This window comes from Macaca thibetana, chromosome 9 (genome assembly GCF_024542745.1).
Source record: "Macaca thibetana thibetana isolate TM-01 chromosome 9, ASM2454274v1, whole genome shotgun sequence".
In the NCBI taxonomy this organism is placed as follows: domain Eukaryota; kingdom Metazoa; phylum Chordata; class Mammalia; order Primates; family Cercopithecidae; genus Macaca; species Macaca thibetana.
Window position 1 is genome coordinate 54,997,856 of NC_065586.1, and position 26,240 is coordinate 55,024,095.

General features: G+C 39.1%; 1 protein-coding gene across 1 annotated transcript in view; it reads right to left on the minus strand.

The window, feature by feature from the left end:
- The window catches only part of PPIF (peptidylprolyl isomerase F), an 860,147-nt gene extending 837,694 nt beyond the window's left edge, over positions 1-22,453 (minus strand). The window contains exon 1 of the mRNA XM_050803547.1: positions 22,449-22,453. The gene's annotated coding sequence lies outside the window, so the exon portion shown is untranslated. The remainder of the gene's footprint in view (positions 1-22,448) is intronic.
- Positions 22,454-26,240: the final 3,787 nt, after the last annotated feature.

Consider the following 26,240-nt stretch of genomic DNA (forward strand, 5'->3'; position numbering starts at 1 on the left):
CTCTGAGCACAGAGGAGGGAACAATTAATTCTGCCAGGAGGATCAGGGAAGGCTTCTCAGAAGTCTCTGGAGTGGAGACTGGAATGTAAATTAGAATTGCCACATGGAGAAATGAGGGAAGGGTATTTCAGTTGGAAGGGACAGCATGGGTCGAGTCAGGGAGGCAGGAAAGAGCAAATGCAATGTGAACAAGAGTGGCGGAGGGCAGCTGCAGCTAGATCCTGACAAGCCTTAGACCCTGGAGGAGGGGAGACACTTCTGTCCTCTAGGCACAGGTCAAAGGATGCAGAGCAGCTTTAAGCAGAGGAGCTGCAAGATCCAGGCAGCCTACCAACAGACCCTGGCCTCACCTCGAACCTCAGTGCCAGCCCATACCTTAGCCTTCTTCTACCCCAGTGACCTCACTCCCCACCAGTGGGTGCTCTGATGCTCTCCCCTTTCTTCCTGGAACTTTCCTTCTCATTGAGTATGGAGCATTTCCTTTCAGATACCAAGCACTGCTCAGTGTGAATGTTGGTAACTACAACTTTCCTTGCAAGGACATTTACTTGAGGCAGGAGAGAGGGAAGGGTGCCCAGAATTCCCAAAGCCTGGTGCTTCAGGGTACACTTTCTGAGTTTTACAAGGACTGCAGACCCCAGGGCTAACTTTGGACCTCTGGCCTCAAGCCTTCAGGAGCCAAGGTTAATGGGGGCAGTGGTCTATGTTGCCTGTTTCTGTGTTGATGGGGCCTTCCTGGAGCAAGGGCCAGCCACCCCTTAAATACCACCAGGTTATTTCGGGGACAGGTGGCCATCTCTGAGCCTGGAGCCAGAGTGCTGTCTCTGAGTAGATGGCACAGCTGTTCCATTCTGCAAGGCCTCCCCACCAAGGTGGACATGTGGATGTGGAAGTGTAAATAGGAACAGGCTAAGGAAGCAGCCTTGATGCCTTCTGACTCAGCAGTTCTCACCCTCAGGGAGAGCCCTGCAGGTGCCCTGGGTAAGGCTCTCTGGCCCTGGTTAGGTGAGTGGCCATGGGCCTTGTACATCTTCCTGGTTCTGAGGGAACCAGGATAAGCCACGAAGGCTCTGGAGGAGGAGTCAGTTGCTTTCTTAAGTCAAGTTTTATAATTTTAATATAACGAACCACAAAAAGCATACTTTGACAAGCTCAAATAAAGGTAAACACCTATGCACCTCCTACTACAATTAGAATTCAGAACATTTCCTGCACCTGTCTCCCTGAAGCTCCCTCCTTCCCCCTTGCATTCAATCTCTCTCTCCACCTCTGGCCCCAGACAACCATACTCTGCTTTCTGTCACTATGGATTAGATTGGACTTTTCTAGTTTCATGTACATGGAATCATACGATATTGCTTGTATTCACTGGGGCCCGGTTTCTTAGGTAGGCTCAGAATTCTGTTTCTGAGATTCCTCCTTATGGACTATATCAGTTATGCACTCTTTTTCATTGCTGAGTAATATTCTATTGTGCAGCCGTACCACAATTTGTTTATTCATTCACCTGTTGATAGACAACCAGGTTGTTTATTGCTTTTTGGATTTTTAAAAATAAAGTTGCTATATGAACATTTACAAACAAGGCTTTGTGTGAATACACATTTTAATTTTTCTTGGGTAAATATACAGAATGATATTTCTGGATCATATGGTACGTGGATGTTTAAATCTGTAAGAAACTGCCAGTCTGTTTTCCAAAGGGGTTGTACCATTCTACATCCCCACAAGCAGTGTATGAGAGCTCCAGTTCCTATACATTCTTGCCAATATGGGACATAGTCAGTATTTTTAATTTGAATCATTCTATGGAGAGTGTTTCATTGTGGTTTTGACTTGCATTTCCTTGGTGACTAGCGATGTTCAGTGTCTTCTCACGTCCTAATCTGAGTCTTGAGTCTGCCACTTTTCAGTTTCATGCTTGCACAAGGCACTCTACGACTCTGGATCTTAATTTCCATGTCTGGAAAAGCTGAGTACCAATCCCTGCCCCATCTCCTTCTCCAGGCCTTTGTAAAAATGGCATCAGGTAATGTGTGTGTATGCACCAAAGTATGCAAAAGTATTTGCAAGGTGTAAACCCCAACCTGCAAATCCTATAGCACTCAGCTCACTGTCTCGTTTTAAATATATTTCCCTGCAGGAGCTTCCTTACTAGTTGTCCTGGCTCTAGTCATCTCAATCTCATCCTCCACATGGTAGCCACAGTGGTTTATCTAAAGCAACTGCCAGAACTTGGCCTTCCTTTGTGCTTAAAATCATCCCCCTGTCTTCCCATTGCTGCAGATACCATTTCATTCTTTCCACTAACACTGATTGAAGACTTGCTATGTGCCAGGCACTCTTCCAGGTGCTGGGAATAAAGGGTTAAACACAGCAGATACGTCCTGCCCTTTACCCATTTTCCTTACTTTGTAAAGGTAACACAGGCCCATAGAGATGAATGGGCTGCCCCAGATCACACAGCAAGCCAGTGACAGAGCAAAGACTAGAACCAGGTCCCTGCCCCAGTTCTGAGATCTTTCTACCCTTCCAGCAGCCACTCTTTCCACTGGTCATTCTCTCAGAGCCACAGCGGGCCAGAGAGAAAGGGAGGTAGCCTGCAGGGAACACCATAGAGGTCCACCCCTTCTCCTGGGGAGCCATCAGGAAGCTTCACTAGGGCCCCCCAGCTCAAGTGCCGCTTTCTTCAGAAGTGTCGGCGTGAATAATCACCTCCTGTCGAGTGCAGACCTGGGACTAGTTGGTAAATGGTGCCACTTGCTCCTGCCTCCTTTCCCCGAGGCACCTCTTGCTTTCCAGCCTGCGAGATTCTCTATCTGCTAAGAGAAGGGGCAGAGCGGCAATCTCATTAGGTTGCTTGTGGCTGTCAATCTCCCTTTAAACAGGAAAGCACTGCACGGTGACATTTAAAGAGGGCTCTGCTCTAAATCTCAGCCTGCATCTCCACTACCGACAAGCTCCCTTGGTTATTGGAGACTCAATGCCACAGAATGTCAGAGATGAGAGTGGGACTGATGGGGATGCCTGAGTCTAAGGAAGGGGCACAGAATGGCCAATGTGCATGCATCACGTGATAAAGAGAGATGCCATTAGAAACCCCGATCACCCATGCCTATCTCCACATCCTTTCCTCTGTGGCTCTCAAGAAGAAAAAACTGATGGCATCCCATGCTTTTCCCAGGATCCCAGGTTCCTGCCTAGCAACCCGCTCCTGGAGAGGAATCTTCTCCAATGGCCTTACTTCCCTTCCCTCATTGGGCCACATATCAGTCCGCGTGCAGCAGCAGGTCACAGACACTACGCTGGCTGGCTTCACCAGAAAGGGATTTAATGCAGGGAATTAGGGGATTATGACCCCATAGAAGGGCTGGGGGAGGAGGCTGCAAGCTCAGCTTCCAGGAACGAGTCCCGGAATGTCACTGCCAAACTTGCTTGCCAGGGAAGCTGCTCCCTCCACCATAATCAGAAAGCTGGGGGACCCAACTGCTGTTTCCAAGAACTGCATTGTTTCTGCTATAACCTGGAGATTAGATGGATGCTGTTATCCCAGGGGCTAGCTGCAGGACCTCACTGCCTCCAGGAGGCTAAGATATTGGTGAGCAAGCCAGTCTGTAACATCTGCCATGGGGCTCAAGGGTTCCCCTAGGGAAGACACAAAGACACAAAGTTCCCCTTTCGCTACATTCAAAAAAACTTTTTGCCCATGTTTGAGTTGATGGAGAGCTTTATGTGTTCTGAGCCTATGTCTTGAGCTATAAACTTGTAAATGGAGGTGAGGTACAGAATAGAGCTTAGGACAGAGCAGAAAACCTAGACTCACATTCAGGCCCTTCTGAGGAGTGCAGCCCAGTGGGTGGGAGCACAGCCTCTGGAGACTTCTGCTGGGTGTGTGTTCTGGTTTGACCCATGCACCTGTGTGGTACCTGGTGACACTGACTCTTTCTGCTTCTTGGTTTCCACATCTATGCAACAGGGTGATAGTAGCAGTACTCAGAACGTACTTAGAACAATTCTTTGCACAGAAACAGCAGTGACCTAAAGGGAGCTATAATTATTCTTGCAAATGTTCTAGCTTTGGGACTTAACACAGATTATTTGAAGACTGAGCCAAGTTAAATCCCTTTCTGAACCTAGATAAGGGTTTCTCAAAGTGGGCACTATTAACACTTGGGGCCAGATAATTCCTTGCTATGAGAGGCTGTTCTGTGACTTATAAGATGTTTAGCAACATCCCTGGCCTCTATCCACCAGGTGCCAGTAACATTCTCCCTTCTCCCTAGTTGTGACAATCAAAAATGCCTCCATATATTGCCAAATATCCCATGAGGAACAAAATCATCCCTGGTTGAGAAGCACTGCTGCAGAAGATGGGGATAATGTAATTTGTTCACAGCACTGCCATGTATACTAAACAAGGAAATGGATGTGACAGTTATTTGTAACCTAGAGGTCATCTGGGTCACCCACCCCTTGAGTAGTAAAATTAGCTCAAACCTACCTTCCACCCTGTAGGAGGTTCAACGTCCTCTCCAAGATTTCTGAAAATTCTTGAGAGTTGGCATTCAAGGTCATCTCTTGTTTCAGTTTCTTGTTTCTGAAAAATTGTCAATATCCCTACTTTTATCTTTGCATTTTGAATGGTCTCTAATGTGGAAGATAGACCCTTTTCATTTATTTCCCCAAAATATTACTCAAAGAAGGCAGTTGGACATACCAGGGCTGTTCCTGAATGCCATGGCAAGGACAGCCCAATCTGCTGGGTCACTTGGGTTTGAGTATTAGCCATCCCCCATAGAAGTCCTCGTGGCCACATGCCTCTGAAGTCCCCCAGTGCTATCATGCCGCTCACCTCTGTTCCTTGGGATTATCCTCCCAGGCCTCTCTTCTCAGGCTCCTCCAGGACTCCTGCAATTCAGCAGTCTTGCTAGCTGCTCAGGCCCAAGGGCAGCCTCTCCAGCCAGAATCACCATCCACTCTGCTGTCCCTGCAGCACTAAGCTGCTAGGGAAGCACCCTCCCCACCTCCACCAATACCATCATGCCCACTACAAACACCGTGAGTTGCCGGCTAACATATAACCCAAGCAGATTTATGACCACATTGGCGAACTCAAAAGCAGAAAGGAAACGTTCTCCCATGCCAGAAACAAACAAACAAACAAAACTCTCAAAGCCAGAGCAGTGAGCAGGAGCTAACACCAAAGTCCCACAGAGGTACAAGAGCTGGATAAAATGCTCCTGGTTTAGTATCCATGAGGAACAGGGGGCCTACACAACAGGCCCTGAGCACAAAAGTGGATAGCAGTGATCTTTCTGCTTAGAGGCAGGAGCCTGGAAAAGCTGTCCCTTCAGTAAAATGAGAACAGAAAACCACCACCCACCACTCACAAAAGTGGGCCTACCTCCCCAGGCCATGAGTGAGAGAGGAGACATCAGAGAGAAATCTGGACTCTAAATCTGTACCACAAATGTACACAGGGAGAAGTGGTGAGTATATTCATGGAAGCACTCTTCATAATAGCAAAGCCATAAAAATAGTCAAAACATCAGAGGTCCCTAAAGCCATGCTACTCACAGGGACCCAGGTATGAGACCCCAAAGAAAATAATTACAATAAAACCCGCCTGGGTAGGGAAACCTTTCCAGCTGTGGCAGAGGTGAATGTGAAACCTGCACCTCGCAGGTGTGGGGAAACAGTACCTTCTGAACATGACCTCGGAGTAAAAAACAACCAAGCAGTAGAGGCAAGTGGAACCCAGAACAAGGGTTTCCAACTATGTCTAACAGAAGTTCTCAAGGTAGAAATAGAGAAGGTGGAAAGAAGAGTTATTTGAAGTTATTTGAAGAGTTATCAGCTGATAGTCCTCCAGAATTGAAGAAATACATTCGCTGTTATATCAAAACTGTGGCTTGAGTTCCAAGCAAGGTAAGTATCAACAAATACTCACATTTGAAGAAGGAAATCAACATATAAGAAGCCGAGAAATCAGGCAATCAGTGGAGAAGAATAGTATTTAAAATATAAAAGAATAAATTATAATATACCCAAATAAGACATTGGAGAAAGGTAGAGGAAGTAAACTGACTTCCCTTTGTTCTTGGTGAGCGTCTCTTTAGTCATAATTCAATAAATAAGACATAAAAGAATATTGTATGTAGTTACAAGGCAACCACTAAAGGAACTAAAAATACTCCAAAAACCTTCTTATTAGAGGGAAAACCAATACATAAAGCAAACTACGAAAATATGGACCATGAATACAGGATTTTTAAAGGAAGCATTAAAACAAAAATGCATAATGTAAAGTGTGATAGAACTGAAACGAAATCTACGCTGTTTTTATCATTAAATATAATAGGATAAATTCTATTATTTTTTAAAAAAATATTCTTATTTTTGGATCAAAGAGGGAAATAACAAATATAGGCTTGTAGAAGATGCCTCTTATTTCTCAATTAAATCTTCTCATCCTTACCCCTGATTTCTACCACGCTGGGATAGATAGTTCCCTAGGGCTTGGACTAACTTCAAGGCAATGGCACCTGCATGCAACAATCATGTGCATTTTTTCCCTCCGCTCCTGGGCTCCACTGGTACAAGTGGGAGCTCTCAGGGTCCAAATATGTGTGCAGCTTAGAAGTGCAGGGAAACTAACATTCCCCAGAGGAAACAACCAATGTTGAATGAAACCCATCTATGATGAGATGCTCAGCCCCATTGTGTCATTAGGGAAATGCAAACCAAGCCCCAAGTTATGATACTGATGTATACTCATTGTAGGGGCAAAAATCAGAGACAGTCCATGTAAAAGAATGGAGATATTATGGATCAACAAAACCTTTAATATGTTACCAGTGGAAATACAAATTTGTAGGGCCATGATAACCACTTGGCATTATCCTACAAAATGGAACATTCCAGGCTGGAGTGCAGTGGTGCAATCTTGGCTCACTGCAACCTCCGCCTCCCAGGTTCAAGCAATTCTGCCTCAGCCTCCCAAGTAGCTGGGATTACAGGCGCCCACCACCATGCCTGATTAATTTTTGTATTTTAAATAGTAACAGGGTTTTGCCATGTTGGCCATGCTGGTCTTGAACTCCTGACCTCATGATCCGCCCGCCTCGGCCTCCCAAAGTGCTGAGATATGGTTCGACTGTGTTGCCAGCCAAATCTCATCTTGAGTTGTAGGTACCATAAGGACCCAGTGGGAGGTAATTGAATCATGAGTGCGGTTACCTTTGTGCTGCTGTTCTCATGATAGAGAGTGAGTTCTCAAGACATCTGATGGTTTTATAAGGGACTTTCCCCACTTTTGTTTTGCACTTTTCCTCACTGCTGCCATGTGAAGAAGGATATGTTTATTTCCCCTTCTGCCATGATTGTAAGTTTCCTGAGGCCTCCCCAGCCATGCTGAACTGCGAGTCAATTAAACGTCTTTCCTTTATAAATTACCCAGTCTTGGTTATGTCTTTGATAGCAGCAGGAGACTGGACTAATACAATTCTCATAGCAAGTTTATGCTTCAATGTAATTCCAAGAGATATTCTTGCAAATGTACTGAGGGAGAATTGGTGAGTATATTCGTGGAAGCATTCTTTATAATAGCAAAACCATAAAAACAATCAAGATATCCATAAACAAAATAAAGGCTAAATAAGTTGTAGCATGTTTATACAATGAAATATTATGTAACAGTCAAAATGAATAAACCATGGTCACATCTAACAATACGGTCATATCTACAAAATGTCATATTGAGTGGAGAAAGTAAATACTAGATGATATACTGATAGAAACATAATAAATTTTTATTAAAATTATTAAAAGCAAATGCTAAAAAAATAAGTTTCAGAAGAATAATGACAGATGCAACAAAACTACATTCAAAACAGACGTGGGACAGTTCAAATTATACTTAATGGTGAAAGACTTAAGACTCAAGATTAGAAACAAGACAAGGATGTCTACTTTCAACACTTCAACACTAGAAGCCAGGCGCAGTGGCTCACACCTGTAATTCCAGCACTTTGGGAGGCTGAGGCAGGCAGAACGCTTGAGGCCAAGAGTTCAAAACCAGCCTGGCAAACATGGTGAAACACCATCTCTACAAAAAAATACAAAAATTAGCAGGGTGTGGTGGTGTGCTCCTGTAATCCAGCTACTTGGGAGGCTGAGGCAAGAGAATCACTTGAACCTGGGAGGCGGAGGTTGCAGTGAACCAAGATCGTGCCACTGCACTCCAGTCTGGGGAACAGAGTGAGACTGTCTAAAAAAACAAATAAAATAAAATAAAGTAAAATAAAATAAAATAAAATAAATTTCCATGTTGTACTGAAAGTGCAAGCCAGAGCAATTAAGCAAGAAAAAAAAAAGGCATCCAGATTGGAAAGGAAGAAGTAAAACTATCTCCATATGCAGATGACATGATCTTGTAGAGAAAAAATCCTGAAGAAGCCAGTAACAATCTATTAGAATTAATAAATGACTCTAGAAAAATTTTAGGATACAAGATCAATACAAAAATCAATCATATCTCTATAAATTAGCAATAAACAATCTAAAAATGAGATTAGGAAAATAATTCCATTTACAATTCCACCAGAAAGAAAATATCTAACAATAAATTAAACAAAAGACATGCAAGACTTACCAACTGAAACTTCAAGACATTGTTGAAAAAAATGTAAATGGGGAGACATATCATGTTCATGGACTGGCAGACATAATACAGTTAATATGACAATATTCTCCAAATTGGTCTAAAATTAGATGTTGGTGATGGTTGCACAATTGGTTGTGAATGTGTGAAAATCATTGAATTGTACACTTTAAATTGGTGAACTGTAGGGTATATAAATTTTATCTCAAGTTGTTTTTAAAACAGGGTTGGGGAAATAAAGCATAAGCACAAGATTTTAATGAGCTCAAATGAGGTGAAAAGCAACAGGGGACTGGAGTAAGACAGGATCCCAAAGCTAGAGTTGAGTTTCCACTGGAGTTCTAGTGACTCGTTGTGTGGTAGGTTCACAGCTTTTTGTTTAGTATTAAAAGCAAACAACCAACAAATAAATACAGAATAGAAAAGCTCCATGCATGGATCAATCATGTGGTATGGCTATGCCACATCTCAGCACCTGTGGTCCAAACAAAAAAATTAACAGTGAACATCCAGGAAACAGCAACAATAAGAACACTGCCTGTTATTACTCATGGCTACAGCTAAGGCAGTGCATGGAAGAAACTTCACAGCCTTAGTTTATCTCATTAAGTAGGAACAAATGAAAATAATTCAATTGAAAATTACACAAAGAACAATATATTAAACATAAGAAAAGCAGAAGGAAGGAATTAGTAAGGATAAAAGCAGAAGTAAATTAATTATAAAATAAGAGACAGAGGAATTAGTACATTCAAAAGCAGATCCTTTGGGGGAAAAACCCAAAATCGTATTTTCTATTAAAAAAACAAAAAAACTGAAAAACCCCAAATCTTTGGTTTTTTTGAAAAAAATAAAACTAGGCAGAGTAATAAAGAAAAAAATTGGTGAAATCACAAATACACAAAAGTAGTAATGAAAATGCAGACATAATCACAAAGAAAAATAAACAAACCATAAGAGATGAAGTCAACGCTGAAAATAAACCTGAAAACCTGTGTGAAATGAGTAATTTGCTATGTAAGTATAATTTATAGAGTTAGAGTTAGAAAATATAATGAGACTAATTATCAGAGAATAAATTGGGAAAATGTCAAAGAGCTATTATTCCACTCTCCAGAGTACCAAATCCAGAAGTTTCATAGGAAATTTTTAAACTTTGTAACATTAATCATTTTATTCCTGTGTTATTACTTATTTTTAAATTAAACTTTTTGAGATAACAGTGGGCTTGCCTGCAGTTGTAGAAATATAATACAGAAAGATTCCCTATACCCTTTACCCAGTTTTCCACCATAGTAACATCTTGCAAAATCTAGTACAATATCACAATCAGGATATTAACAGTGCTACAATCAAGATACAATCAAAACAATATAGAGCATTTTCATCACTGTAAAGATCCTTCTTGCTGCCCTTTTACAGACAAACCTACTCTTCTTTGCCCCTATTCCCACATTAACCCCTGAAACCACTAATCTGTTCTCCATTTCTATAATTCTGTTATCTCAATAATGTTATATAAATGGAATCATGCCATATGTAACTATTTGGGATTGTATTTTCTCACTCAGTGCAATTCCCTGGAGATTCATCCATGTTGTTGCATGTGTCAATAATCTATTGCTTTATTATATTACCAATATTATATTAATTATATTATATTATATTAATGTATCAAACTTCATTTAACCCATTAAGGAATATATGAGCTATGTCTAGTTTTTGGCTATTATGAATAAAGCTGTGAAGAACATTTATATACAGTTTTTGTGTAAACACATTTTTATTTCTCTGGAATAAATGCCCAACAGAGCAATTTCTGGGTATTATGATAGTTGGACATTTAATTTTGTGAGAAATTGTCAAGTTGTTTTCCATTTTTCACTCCCACCAGCAATGTAGGAGTGATGTAGTTTTTCTGCGTCCTCATCAGTATTTGGTGTTTCACTATTTTTATTTTAGCCTTCTGATAGGTGTACAGTGACAGCTCGTTTTGGTTTTAACATGCATTTCCCTAATGGCTAATGACATTGAAACTCTTTCCATGGGCTTATTTGCAACTTACACATACTCTTCAGTGAAATGTATGTTCATATCTTTCAATAAATGTTCATTAATTAAGTAGAGAGAAAACAATATGTCTCTTCATTTAATTAAGCCTTCTTTAACTTAACAACTTTTAGCGACACATTGTAATTTTGAGTATACAGATCCTGTACATGTTTTATTAAGTTTACACCTAAGTATTTCATTTTTTGGAAGTAATTATAAATAGTATTGCATTTTAAATTTTGGTTTTCAGATGTCCATTGCTAGTAGGCAAAAAAGTGACTGATTTTGTGTGTTCATTTTGCAGCCTAGGATCTTTTGAACTCACTTGTTATCTCTAGCAGGTTTTGGTGTTTTGTCTTTTGTTTCTGTTTTTGTTTTTTGTTTTTACATTTCTTAGGATTTTATATGTAAATTATCATATATCTACAATTAGGGACAGTTTTCTTTCTGTCTTTTATTTCTTTTTCTTGCTTTATTGCAATGAGTAGGACTTCCAGTAATATGTTGAATAAGAGTGGTGAGAGCATATATTAACTACTTCTCCCTTTCTCTTAATATTAGAGGGAAATCATTCAAGCCTTCACTGCTAAGTATGATTTTAGCTGTAGGTTTTTTGTAAATGCTCTTTATCAAGTTGAGAAAGTTGTCCTTTCTTCCTGCTTTACTTCTCCACCCCTGAGTTTTTAATTTGTCATGAATGAATGTTAGATTTTTATGAACTACTTTGTATCAATTGATATGATCATCTGATTTTATTCTTCAGGCTGTTTTTATGATGGCTTACACTGATTGATCTTTAAATATTGAACCAGCCTTACACACCTAAAATAACCCCCACTTGATTATGGTATTCACTTCTATATATACTTTTTAAGATTTAATCTGCTAACTTTTCTTTTTCTTTTTTTTTTTTTTTTGAGATGGAGTCTCGCTCTGTTGCCCATGCTGAAGTGCAGTAGCATGTTGGCTCACTATAACCTCAGCCTCCTGGGTTCAAGCAATTCTCGTGCCTCAGCCTCCTAAGAAGCTGGGATTACAGGCATGCACCACCACGCCTGGTTAATTTTTGTATTTTTAGTAGAGACAGGGTTTCATCATGTTGGCCACGCTGGTCTTGAACTCCTGACCTCAAGTGATCCGCCTGCCTCTGCCTCCCAAAGCGCTGGGATTACAGGCATGAGTCACTGCACCAGCCTAATTTGTTAACATTTTGTCACAAATTTTGGGGTCTAAGTTCATGAGAGATATTGGTCTGTACTTTTTAATGTACTCTCTTTGTCTGGGTAATATATTAGTCTGACACAATGAAAAGTGTTCTCTCCTCTTCTATTTAAATATTTGACAGAATTCACCAGTGAAGGCATCCGGACCTGGAGATATATTTTAGGAGATTTTAGGTTATATATTTAATTTTTTATTTTATTATTTATTATTTTGTTTGAAATAGAGTCTCACTCTGTTGCCCAGGCTGGAGTGCAGTGGCACAATCTCAGCTCACTGCAATCTCTGCCTCCTGGGCTCAAGTATTTCTCCTGCCTCAGCCTCTCGAGTAGCTCTCATTACAGGGCCCCGCCACCAGGGCTGGCTAATTTTTGTATTTTTAGTAGAGATAGGGTTTCACTATGTTGACCAGGCTGGTCTCAAACTCCTGACCTCAAGTGATCTGCCTGCCTCGGCCTCCCAAAGTGCTGCGATTACAGGCGTGAGCCACCGCACCCAGCCATATTTAATTTTTTTTAATGGTTGTAGGACTATTTGTATTATTTATTTCTTCTTGGTTCAGTGTATCAATTTGTAGTTTCAGAGGAATCGGTTCATTCAAAGTGGACAAATTTATCAGTGTGAATTTATATGTCCTCATAGTTTTAATGGTTGCAGTATTTGTGGTGATAGCCCCTGTTTTTTTCTGTATTGGTGATTTATGGCTTATCAGTATGCCTAAAGGTTTATCAATTTTATTATTATTTTTAGAAGGCTAGCTTTTGGTTTTATTGATTTCTTTCTATTGTTTTTATATTTTCAGTTTCATTGCTTTCTGTTCTGATTTTTATTATTTCTTTTCTTCTGCTTGCTTTCAGTTAGTTTATATTTCTATTTTATTCTCATTTCTTGAAGTGGGAACTTAGATTATTTACTTGAGTTTTTTTTTTCTGTATAATTTAAGCATTTCTGTGATATAAAATTTCCCTCTAAACCCTGCTTTAGCTGCATCCCACAGGCTTTGATATGCTTTATTTTCATTTTCATTCCATTCCATGTATTTTTTAAACTTCTTTTGAGACTTCCTCTTTGACTCATGGGTTATTTAGAAGTTTGTGGTTTAATTTCCAACAGTTTAAAGACTTTAAAAATTATCCTTCTCTTACCGATTTCTCATTAGAGTTCATTATAATCAGAAATCATATTGTATAATTTTAATTTTGTTAAATTTGTTGAGGTTTGTTTTATGTCCCAGGATATGGTCTATCTTAGTGAAGACGCCATGGGCATTTGAAATAAATGTTTATTTTTCTGTTGTTGGGTGGAGTATTTTATATATGTCAATAAAATCCTGTTGACTGATTGTGTTGAGTGTTTTTATATCATTGTTGATTTTTTGTGTAGTAGTTCTATCACTTGCTGAGCTTGGGATGTTGAAGTCCCCAACTATAATTGTGGATTTATCTATTTCTCCTTTAAGCTCTATCGGTTTTTGTCTCTGTATTTTGAAGCTCTCTTGTTTGGTGCATACACTTTTATGACTGTTGTGTCTTCCTGATAGATTGATCATTTCATTATTATTTAATGTCTCTCTGTCTGTAATGCATTTTCTTGCTTTCAAGTTAATTTATCTGATATTAGTAGAGCCAGTCCTGCCTTTCAATGAATTTTTTTATGGTATAACTTTTCAACCCTTTTACTTGCAGCCTATCTGTGTTTTTGTATTTGCAACAAATTTCTTGTAGGCAAGAACTCTTTGCTCATTTTCTAAATCTACTCTGCCAATTTCAATCTCTTTCTTTTATCTGGTCTATTTAGACCATTTACATTTAGGGTAACTGTAGATACATTAGAGCTTAAGTCTGCTATTTTATTAATTTGTTTTCTGTCCATGTCCTATGCTTCTCATTTCTCTCTTTCACTTTCTCACCTTCTTGTGGGTTAAATATTTTTTAGAATTCCATCTTGATATGTTTTAGTGATTTTTAGTATATGGTTTTGTATAATTGTTTTAGTGGTTGCTCTAGGTATTTCAATATACATGCATGGTTTATCACTGTCTACTAATATTGACATTTTACTACATGAGTGAAGTTTAGAAATCTTACTTACATTTTGATTTATTTACCATTCCTACTATTTTTGTAAGTATTTTCTCTACATACATTGAGCACCGCATTAGATGGTGTTATAATTTTTGCTTCAACCATCACATATTATTTAAGAAACTCTTGAGAAGGGGGATCGTCTGTTATCTTTACTCATTACATTGTTTGTTTTTCTTTTCTGAAGTTCCAACACTTGTTCTGTTATCACTTTCTATTTAGAGCAATTTCTTAAACCATTCTTAACGGTAAGTTTGCTGACAAAAGTTCTCTTACTTTTCCCTCATTTGAGAATTTTATTATTTCCCCCTTAATTCTTGAAGAATATTTTCTTTGCCTATATAATTTGCAGTTGACAATTATTTTCTTACAGTTCTTGAAAAATGTTGCGATACTTCCTCCTTGCCTCTGTGATTTCTGATGAGGACATTCTCTGTTGTTTAAACTGGTGTTTTCCTAGAGATAATGTGTTGCTTCTGGATACTTTTAAGATTTTTTTTATCTTTAGTTTTCACAAGTTTAATTATGATGTGTCTGTCATGAATTTCTTTGGCTTTATTTTATTTGGAATTCACTCTGCTTCTTGAATCTGTAGGTTTCTATCTTTTGCCAAATTTAAGAAGTTTTCAGTTTTTACTTTTTCAGTGTTGTTGGGGCCCAGTCTCTACTTCCTCTTTCTAGAACTCCAATTATACACATGTTAATTCTTCTGTTATTGTTGCCCAGATCCTGAGACTTTGTTAAATTGCTCAGTCTACTTTCTCTCTGTTTACTAGGTTGGGTAAATTCTATTGATGCTTCTTCAAGTTCTTTAATTCTATCTTCTGTCATTTCTGCTCTACTATTGCACCCATCCAGCTAGAATTTTGAGTGTTATTGTATTTTTCATTTCTATAATTTTCATTTGGTTCTTTTTTTATAAGTTCTGTTTCTCTGCCGAGAGTTTCAACTTTTTTTATTTGCTTTAAGGGAATTCATAATTGCTCATCCAAGCATCTTTATGATGGCTGCTTTAAAGTCCTTGGCAGATAATTCTAACATCTGATTCATCTCAGTGTTGATTGTCTATTCTTATGTATGATATAGTTTTCCTGGTTCTTGGTATATGAGTAATTTTTTTATTGTATGCTGGACATTTTGGACATTATGTTATAAGACTGTTTATCTCAATTAATTTTTTCATCATTCTTCAGGAATTAAGGAGGAAATAATAAAACTCCCTTTGCGGTGTAACAGAGGGCTGTGTGGGTGTTATGTTCAGCTTCCTGTGGGGCTTTGATGCCACAAGGAGGGCCAAAGCATAGGGCTGACTCACACTCTTTTATTGCTGCAGGTTGTGGGAGGAAGCTCAGCTACCCATTGGGTCCTGCTGACACCATGATAGCAGGGAAGGGAAAGGAAGCCACTGAAGTGCCATCTAGCCCTGCCCACCCGACGTCATTCCCTCTCATGATGCTAAGTGGGGCTGGAGGCTCAGCACCTCTCCAGGACATACTACGCCAGGATAGGAGAAAAGTGAGGTGTTGGCTATTTCCCCTTGTACCACCTCATACCCCCTTGTTGTGGGTGGAGGATCAGCTCCCCACTGGAACCTACTGATGCTATGCTGGTCAAGAGCTAGAGCACTGACTGCTTCCACTGGGCAGAGAATTGATGATTGGCTTCCTACTCAGCCCAGCTAGCACTAGCTTGGCAGGAAGCGGGAGCACTGTTTAGTTCCACTGGGGAAAATGGAAGGTTACCTCTCCACTTGGCATCTCCCTGAGGGAGAAATTAAAGCACGTCTGCTTCAGTGATGTGGAGGGGGACAGAAGAAGGAAGGTGCAGGCTCAATTTCTGGCTCTGTCCTGCTAAAAGCCAGGGTGTGGGTGGGTAAGCTGTTTCCACTGGCATTCAGCTGGAGTAAGGCGAGTATTGCCAACAAGGTTTTCTGTTGTTAGGTCGCTCCTGTCCTGGTCCTTTTCCTGGGATAATAGGTTTTCTTGGAGCCTTTTATTTTTTTCTGTGCCTGTTGGAAGTTCTGGATTGGAGGCTTCTGCAGCACCCTGGCTGGGACACATGGGAGGCTACAAGGAAACCTGAGGGACTCACTACCAGGCTGCTCCTCAGGTGCTAAGGACCCTTCCTCTTCCCACCCGTCTGGGTCTTCCTGTGCTTGTTTGTTGTGCTTACGGCAGTTGTTCTTTAGCTGTAAGAAGGACAACCTGGGAGAAATGGGGCTACTCCATCTTAGCAGAACTGAAACCTGGAATTTTTTAAATGTATACTTCTTTTTGAAAGTATAATATACTTATGGGAAAAAGGTACAGATTGTTAATGTCTGCTTGATGATTTTTCACATACTGAACACATCTGTGTACCTAGCGCCCAGTTCCAAACTCATCATGACTGGCAGCCCCATGAGTTTGTCTTGTGCCCCTTTTAAATACGACAGTCCTCTCCTCAAGAGTGACCCCTCTTTTGACTTCTCATGCAATAGATTAGTTTCACCTGAGAGAACTCACCCTTCTTCCAATGATCAATAAAGTAGTGACTGATTTTTTACTCCAATCCAGGGTAAAGGCAGGATTTCAGCTCTGGTATGGTTTGGTCTACCTCTAATTTACCCTTGTTTCTTGGGAATAGTTAGTTCTCCAGGTGACAGTGCTTCTCCTCAGTCAACTCTCTTGACAGCATATATGGGGTGTCTTTCCCAACCATCAACTCTCTGATTCTCTGACACCAGCTGGATGTCCAACAATTCAATTCATTTCTCATACAAACTACCCACGGTTAGTAAAGACCCCAGGGATTAAGGACTTAGTCCCACAAGACTGCCCCCACTGCAAACACCAGTTGCAAGCCCTGGGTCTCCTGTAGTTTTGACAGACAAGCTATAAATTCAGAGATTTCCACAACATACCTGGTCCCAATGCAATCATTCACTAGAATGACTTACGGAATTCAGGAACACCCTTTACTTATGTATTTCAGTTATTATAAAGGGTGTAACTCAGAAACAGCCAAATGAGAAGACATGCATAGGGCAAAGTATGAAGATAGACAGTGACACGGAGCTTCCAGGCCTTCTCCAAGTAAGCAACCCTCCCAGCACCTCCATGTGTTCACCAATTCAGAAGCTCTCTAGCCCTCTCATTCAGGGGTTTCTGTAAAGATTCCATTACAGAGGCATGACTGATAACATCATTAATCATTGGTAATTGGGCCCTATCTGTCCCTCCTTGCTTCTCCTGGAAGGTCTGAAAGTTTCAACTCTCAAATCATGCCTTGGTCTTTCTGGTGACCAGCGCCCATCCTGAAGCTTGAAATTTATTTATTAATTTATTTATATCCATATGAACTCCTGGATTCCTATTTTGTTCTAACTTGGAATTTGTAACTGTCATTATGTATCTTGTTCTTGATCTGGCCTTTGGCTTTTGTGTCCTTTAGAAAGGCCTCTTTCATTCTTTGAATCCTTTCTTATTTTCTGGCACAACAAGATGTTTCAGCCCTAGAATCAGCCATTGCTCCCAGGCCCCTTTAATGGAGAAGGGGATGGTGGGCAGAATAACACCCTCCAAAGATGTCCACATCCTAGTCATCAGAACCTGTGAATATGTTATCTTACACGGCAAAGGGACTTTGCAGATGTTATTAAGTTAAGAGGAGTTTATCTTGAAATGGGTAGTTTATTCTGGATTACCCAGATAGGCTCAGTGTTACCAGAAGAGTTCTTATCAGTGAAAGAAGGAGCCCGGAAAGTCAATCAGAGATGTGAGGAAGAAAGCAGACATCAGAGTGAGGCCTCTGAAGGCAGTGAAGATGGAAGGGACCACAAGCCAAGGAATGTGGTGGCCTCTAGAAGCTGGAATAAGGAAAGAAAATGGATTCTTTCCTGGCTAGAAAATCCATTTCTTTCATGGCTAGAACCTCCAGGTTGAACTGATGTTCCCTAGCTCTACGAATGTCTTGATTTTTAATGCTGTGGGGCCCATTTTGGATTTTTAACCTCCATAACTGTGAGATAATAAATTAGTTGTTTCAACTCACTTAGTGTGTGGTGATTTGTTACAGCAACAACAGGAAACTATTATGTTGGTGCATAATACAGATGCTATGTAGAAGCCAAGAACTGCTGCTAGGTGTGCTCATTGCCACTGGGGTGTCACCACTCCCAGACTCTTTCAGTGAACAGAGCTAGAATATACTCACCTCACATACATGCACATATACACACTTACATTTATACATTTGTACTTAACTGCTTAACCATGAGTTCACCACAAAACCTTTTGTTCCTATCCAGTATCACAAAATCCATTCTGGTTTTCTCCTTTTCCATAGTTGCAATTTTCTTCTCTCACAGCCAGAAACCTGGTTTCCATTACACTTAAGAGATTTACTTATTTGACCTGTATGTAACCAATCTCTCGTTCTGGCCACAACCTCCTCCCTGCATGGACGTGCTCCTCTCCTGGCCTGTGCTCTGCTTCCCCATGGCAGGCCATCCCCTTGCACAGATGCCCTTCTCACTTTTTTAAAGCTAGACAATATTATTCTACCTTATATATGGAAAACAAGAAACTTTGCAGCACAAAAATTATGAAAATAGGAGTGCTAAGAAGGAGTGACTCCAATTATCCCATAAATCTAGAATGACTAAGTATTATATATTGGCATATTAACAAGATGCAAATCAATGGGAAAAAGTTCTAATTTTTTAAAAAGCTTCCAAATAATTTAGTGTATTTAGTGTATGACAAAGGTGATATCCTAAATTAATGGGAAAATATGGGTGATTCAATAAATAATGTTGGGACAATTGACTAAGTATAGGGGAAAAAATTAAGCTTTTAAGTCCCTATGTTACTTCTTACTCCAGAGTAAATTCCAGGTAGACTAAATTAAACTAAAAATTAAAACCATAAAAGTTATACAATAAAAATAAGTGATTTAGATATATTAGGTTGGTGCAAAAGTAATTGCTGTTTTTGCCATCAAGTTATTGCAAAAATCGCAATTAGACACAGCACACAAAGATAGAGATAAACATGTATCTAGCTAGCTTTAAATTTGTAGAACATATGAAAAAGAATTCACATTCTTAATAAATAAAGTATACTGGTAAATTAATAAGAAAAAGACCAACCATGGTAATATGAATGGCTTGTGACAATATGAAAAAATTATGCAAAGCCATTTCTAAGTAAGTAAATAACAATCTAAATAATGAATAAAATATTTCTTTAATTAACAGTAAAAATTAAAAAGTTTGATAATACCTAATGTTCACAAGGGTGAGAGTATAAATTGGTACAAGGGTAATTAGTCAGTTTCTTTTCAAGTAAATATATAAATATCACCTTGGCAATGCTCCTTTTAGCAATTTAACCTGCTGATATACATCATCAGTGCAAAGATGAATATCAATGATGTTCATTACAATATTGTTTATAAGAAAAAAGAACACTGTAAACAATCCAAATATCCAACAAAATCTGACTACTGAATATATTGGAATATATTGGAATATTACCATGAAATCTGACACTATGTATACAATTAGGCTTTCTAATGGTATAGGCTCAGTGCCTGAATCCTAGCATGTCTTCAAAAGGCACAAGAAAACATTTGACACCTGGAAAAAAGTTTCCTAAATTTAAAAAGAAAACTGCAAACTCAAAAATTAAAGAAAGTTCAATTGTCCATGAAATATAATGTGTCAACAAAGTACAACTCAACTTTGTGGTAAAATTTAAGGAATAAAATGAATTATTGATCTATTTATTGATTTCTTATTCCTTAGGACAGAGGCTGGAGTTGATCATACTTGACCATTCCAGGGAGACTCTCCCATTCTGCCTTCTCTTGTTTTGTTTATTCTTCACCATGCGTGGTTCTCAGTCCCTTTCCTCCTCCCATGGTAGGAACACTTCTAATGTGTCTGATGTATCACTCTTCTTTATATAGTAAATTTTGTGATTGTATGGGCTTTAAATTTACATAAAAGCATACTACATATCTCATTCTATGATTTTTATTCACTCAACATGATTTTGTTTGAGATCATGTTTCTCCACGTGCATTTTTTTTTCTTGCTTGTAACTGCTGCATAGCATTTTCTAGTAAGTCTGCTCAAGGCCCTGGCATAGACCCCTACATAGCCTCTATCTCTCTACTCCCACAAACATGATTCAGTGAATGGCTTCTAGGATTGATAGGAAGATGAGAGTAGATTCTGGATCATGGAGTATCTAATCATCATCGAATTTTCGTATGTACAAGCAGACCATCTATACTTCCCAGAACAGTGGATAAGCATTCCCAGTTTTCTACATTTTGGGTCAAATTTTCTGTTCACCAACTTTTGACTTTTTGGCCAGCTAATGTGAATGAAGTCGCACGTTGGTCAAATGTGTATTGCTCTATTGCAGAGTGATCCACAATTCTTTGTCCCCTGGATTTCTCCTTTTGTGCTCCGCCTACTCGCAGTCTTTGGCCATTATTCCCTCTTGTATTTCCTATCTTTTTCTCACTCATAGGCAAAAATTTCCTTGTACAGTCTTGCTATTGATTACTTCTCAGGTTTTGTTAATTTTGTCTATGGTGACCTTTATTGAATAGAAATCCTTGATTTCAATCTGATGAGATCCACGGATTGTTTTTCCCTTGGGGCTTGTGCTTTTTCAGTTTTGTTCAGAACATCTTCCTCTTCCTCAAAAGACACAAAGATATTTGCCCGTCTCTTCATCCACATATATTTATATTTTATCTTTTGCATTTAAGTTTTTAATTCATTTTGAACTTACCTTTGTTCATGCTGTGAGATAGAGATCCAATGTTGTTTTTACTCACATAATAAATAATTTTCCCCACAGTCCTCCAGTAAACAAAAATCTGCCCTCTAATTTGTAAACGGTTTTATCATGTATAATTTCATATACATGGGTCTATTTCTGAGCCCTCTGTTCTGTTCAGATATGTTCTGAATATGTCTGTTCTATATTATGTCAGACATATTCTATAATATGTCTGTTCTCTGTTCTATAATATGTCACTACCTTTTTGCTTCCTGTTACCATAGCATTATAATGTACCTACTACATGGTAGGATAAATTCTGCCTCTTTGTTTTTAGTGTTCAAAATTGCTCAAAACTTAGTTCTTTGTATAATGATACTCTTCCACATAAATTTTAGGGTAATATTACCAAGTTTCTCACAAATTTGTGATGAGTATTTTTTATTTGGAATTGCACTGAATGCACGGATTTATTTGAGGAGCATTGACATAGCTATAAAGCTGTTCAATCCATGAATATGGCTCACATATAGAATTGTGTACGTTCACTTGTGCACTCCAGTAGGGTTTTAAACTTTTCCTCCATAAAGTCATCTTGCAATATTTTTAGGCCAAATTTTAGGCATTTTGTAGTTTTCATGGCTATAGTGTAAATTATAATATTTTCTATCATTTTGTTTCATTGTTTGTTGTTGGTATTGAAGAAGAATGCTATTTGTTTTAGTAAGTTGTGCTATTTATTTTGGTAAGCACATACATAGATTATTTCTGAAAGTATATCCAAGAAGTTTATGAGAATTGTTGCCTCTAGGGAGGAGGACTTGGGGATCAGGCGTAAAAGGGAGGCCTACTTTTGATCACATACTTTTTAGGAGTATTTTAATTACTCTTTCAATAAAAACTAAACTAGATATGTTGAACATATTAGTATAAATACAGTTGACCCTTGGACAACACAGAGTTGAACTGTGCAGGTTCACTTATACATGGATTTTCTCCCACCTCTGCTACCCCTGAGACAGGAAGACAAGCCCCTCCTCTTTGCTACTCATTAAGTGGAAGTGGATCATCATAAAGGTTTTTGTCCTCGTTGTCTTCATGTTGAATAGGCTCATATATTTTCTCTTGCTTATGACTTTTTTTTTTTTTTTTTTTTGAGATGGAGTCCTGCTCTCTCTCCCAGGCTGAAGTGCAGTGGCACGATCTCGGGTCACTGCAATCTCCACCTCCCAGATTCAAGCCATTCTCCTGTCTCAGCCTCCCAATTTGCTGGGACTACAGGTGCATGCCACCAGGCCTGGCTAATTTTTTTGTATTTTTTTTTAGTAGAGACGGGGTTTCACTATATTGGTCAGGCTGGTCTCGAACTCCTGACCTCGGGTGATCCACCTGCCTCGGTCTCCCAAAGTGCTGGGATTACAGGTGTAAGCCACCGCACCTGGCCATGATTTTCTTAATAACATTTTCTTTTTTAAAGTTTACTTTCTTGTAAGAATACAGTCTATAATACAAATAAAATGCAAAATATGTGCTAATCAACTGTTTATATTATTGGTAAGACTTCTGGTTGACAGTAGACTATTAGGAGTTAAGCTGCGTGGGAGTAAAAATTATATGCACATTTTTGACTGCACAGGGGGTTGGCACCCCCCCCCCTACACACAGAGAGACACACAGATAAACTAGAGAGAGAGAGAGAGAGCAAAAGAGGAAGAGAAAGAGAGAGAGAAGAGATCAGAACAGGCAAAGATGAAAGCCTGCATACACCACGCATGTTTCCCCCATGATGGAAAATGCCTCAACAGCTACACTTAATAACACATAGTGGCTGGGCACAGTGGCTCACGCCTGTAATCCCAGCACTTTGGGAGGCCGAGGCGGGCAGATCACAAGGTCAGGAGATCGAGATTATCCTGGCTAACATGGTGAAACCCCGTCTCTACTGAAAACACAAAAAAATTAGCCGGGTGTGGTGGCAGGCGCCTGTAGTCCCAGCTACTTGGGAGCCTGAGGCAGGAGAATGACATGAACCTGGGAGGCAGAGCTTGCAGTGAGCCGAGATCGCGCCACTGCACTCCAGCCTGGGTGACAGAGCAAGACTCTGCCTCAAACTAATAATAATAATAATAATAATAATAATAATACATAGTAATGGCCAGCAGCCACTGTCTACTGTCTTGTCATTTGCTTGCATTCAGAATCCTGCATCTTAGTCTAACTTGAGCAATTCTTCCTGTTACTTTCCTCATTCTTACAAATATTCCTATACCTGGCAAAACAGTGGAGCAATAAATATATGTGAATTGGAATTACTCTCAAATCTTTTCAGTCTTGGCAATCACCAAAGTATTTTTTGCACATTTTCTTTCTCTAATTGTCTGCATGTGACAGAAAAGAAGTTTTATAAAGTTTCTAACACACATGCGCTTGAGGCTTATTCACCCTTCTTACCTGTTAAAGTCCCACACTGAGGAGTCCAGAATACCAGCTAATACATGCTGAGTGATATACATGGAGAGAATGTGACCTGAGACAAGGTCAAAGCGTTGTGAAATGCTCATGGTTCATCCATTCCTTGGAAATGAATGTTGAAATCGCACTCTTGTCTGCTTAGCAAGGGGAGTGGATATCTTAGCAGCAAAACCGTATTTCAAAGAAGTCTTAGGGAGAACACCAATCGTGGTTGAGACTATGTAGAGTTTACCGAAAACTCCATCTAATCCTCTGCATTTGACAGCTCCCTTGCAGTTAGGTAGTACCACATGACTACTTCTGGCCAAAGGACTCTGATACCAGTGGGTGTGACAGCTGTTCTGGACTAAGTGCTAGAATAGCCAGTGTGCGAGCCCCCTCCACCTGTTTCCTCCCCTGCCATGGTCATGGAGCATGGTCCCCATATGCTCCAGATGCTGCAGCTTCCAGATGGCAACATTGCTGTCAGCCTGAGTTCCAAAGTGACTACATGGAGCAGAGCCTCCCTACAACCCTCTATTGACCAGTGGCAGGAGTCAGGAATAAGTCTCTGCTGTGTTAACCAGCAGGTTCTTACCAGCACACCACAGTATAACCTAGCCAATTAACAAAACATGTTGATATTGTGAATTTCCACATGCAGCAAGGTGAAGGCAGAAGTGCCACAGCCTGACCTGTTCCTCTAGCCTTCAGCATCTTCTCCACCTCCCGTCAACCCTAAGGCACCTCTGGAGAACTCTAGAAATGTGCACAGTGCATCCCAAAAACCAGTGGACTCATCCTTGTGTATTTAGAAATCAAACAATTCAGTTGTAAATAATCCATGTGTCAATGAAGAATTCTCAAGAGAAACTTAAGGCATATTTTCAACTAAATAAAAATGAAAATACAACTTACAAAATTTGTGGAATGCAGTGAAAGCACTGCTTAGAGGGAAATAAATGGCATTAAATGCATATATTAGAAAAGAAAAAAGATCTGAAATGAATAATCTAAGCTTTCGCCTTATAAAACTAGAGAAAGAGCAAATTTAACCTAAAGTAAGCAGAAGAAATGACATAATAAATACTAGTGTAAGAATCAATAAAATTGAAGACAGAAAAGCAATAAAGAAAATCAACAAAACCAAAAGCTGTTTCTTTGAAAATATCAGTAATATTAATAAACCTATAGCCAGGCTAACTGAGAATAAAAGACAGAAGACACGAATTACCAACATGAGAAATGAAAGACGGTCTATCACTACTGATCCCATGGACATTAAAAGGATAATAGGAACAATTTCAAAAACACCTCTATGCCCACAAATTTAATAACTTAGATGAAATCGGCAAATTGTTTAAAGACATAAATTACCAAAATGCACATAAAGAGAAACAGATAACCTGAATAGCCCTCTATTTATTAAAGAAATTAAATCTTTCCAAATGAGTAAGCTCCAAGCCCAGAGGGTTTTACTGGTTAATTCTACCAAACACTTAATGAAGAAGTAATACCAATTGTCTACAATCTCTTCCTGAAACTAAAAGCAGATGGAACACCTCCTAACTCATTCTACAGGCTAGCATTACTCTACTACCAAAACCAGATAAATACGTTATACGTAAAGAAAACTACAGACCAATATGTTTCACAAACATTATGCCTAGAAATCCACATAATATTAGCAAATCAGAGCCAACAATGTATAAAAGAAGTACATCTCACTACCAAGTAATTCAAGTATGCAAGGCTGCTTCAGTATTTAAAAGACCACTCCATGTAATTTATTAACCATATCAACAGGCTAAAGAAGACCATTTATAGCATATTAATTGATACAAAAAGCATTTTACAAAATTTAACACACATTCATGATTTAAAAAAAAAACTCATAGCAAACTAGAAACTATAACTCCAGCAAACTAGAAATATTGGCAAAAATTTCTAAACTTCGTAAATAACATCTACAAAAAACCTATAGCAAACATCATATTTAATAATGTACACTTTCTTCCTAAGATTTGGAACAAGGTAAGAGTGTTCTTTGTCAGCAGTCCTACTCAATATTGTACTGGTTTATTTATTTATTGTACTGATCCTACCTGGTTTAATAAGACATGATAATAATCTGGTTTATTATTGATTTATTGTACTTGTCTCTCTGGTTTAATAAGACAAGAAAAAGAAATGAGAGGCAGACACATTGGAATGTAAGAAATTAAACTGCCTTCATTCACAGATGACATGATTGTCTGTAGAATAACCCAAATGAGCGACAAAAAACTCCCAGAAGAAATAAGTGAGTACAGTAAAGTCACAGGACACAAGGTCAATATGCAAAAGTCAATTGCTGTCTTATATACCAGCAATAATACTGAGATTTGAAATTAATAAAACACAGCGATCTCAAGAATTCCTTTGCATCGTCTAGGCTCAATACTTCATAATGTTATAGCCTAATTCTCCCCATTGTATATTCTAAGATATATGATTTGTTTGTATCCCTGAAATCAGACGAGGTGGCCTGCTGTCCTTTGAGATCCAAATAAATTTGGCAGAAATTTTTTCACACATACAGTGTCCCATGCATTTATCTTAATATCTCTAGGAATTCTGAAGGAAGGGTGTATTAATCATGACTCTTGGGTTCACATAGGAAAAAAACTTAATTCAAACATGGGCCAAATACTATGAGTACTGAGAAAGGGCCTTCGGATTTAGCAAGATCATTGGTGACCTTAACAAAGTGGTTTCAGTTGAGAGGTGTGAACAAAAGACTGAATGAAATCCTCCAGAACTCTATCCTTGGTCTCTCTTATTCTCAATCTACTCTCGTTACTTTGAAAATCTCAGAGATGGAATTGAGAAAGGCCCTCGTCTTAGGGCTTTAGATTCCATCTATATGTTGATGATTCCCAAATTCATATTTCCACCTGAACTTTTCTCCCTAAATTCCAGACCTCTATACCAACTGCCTCCTTCACA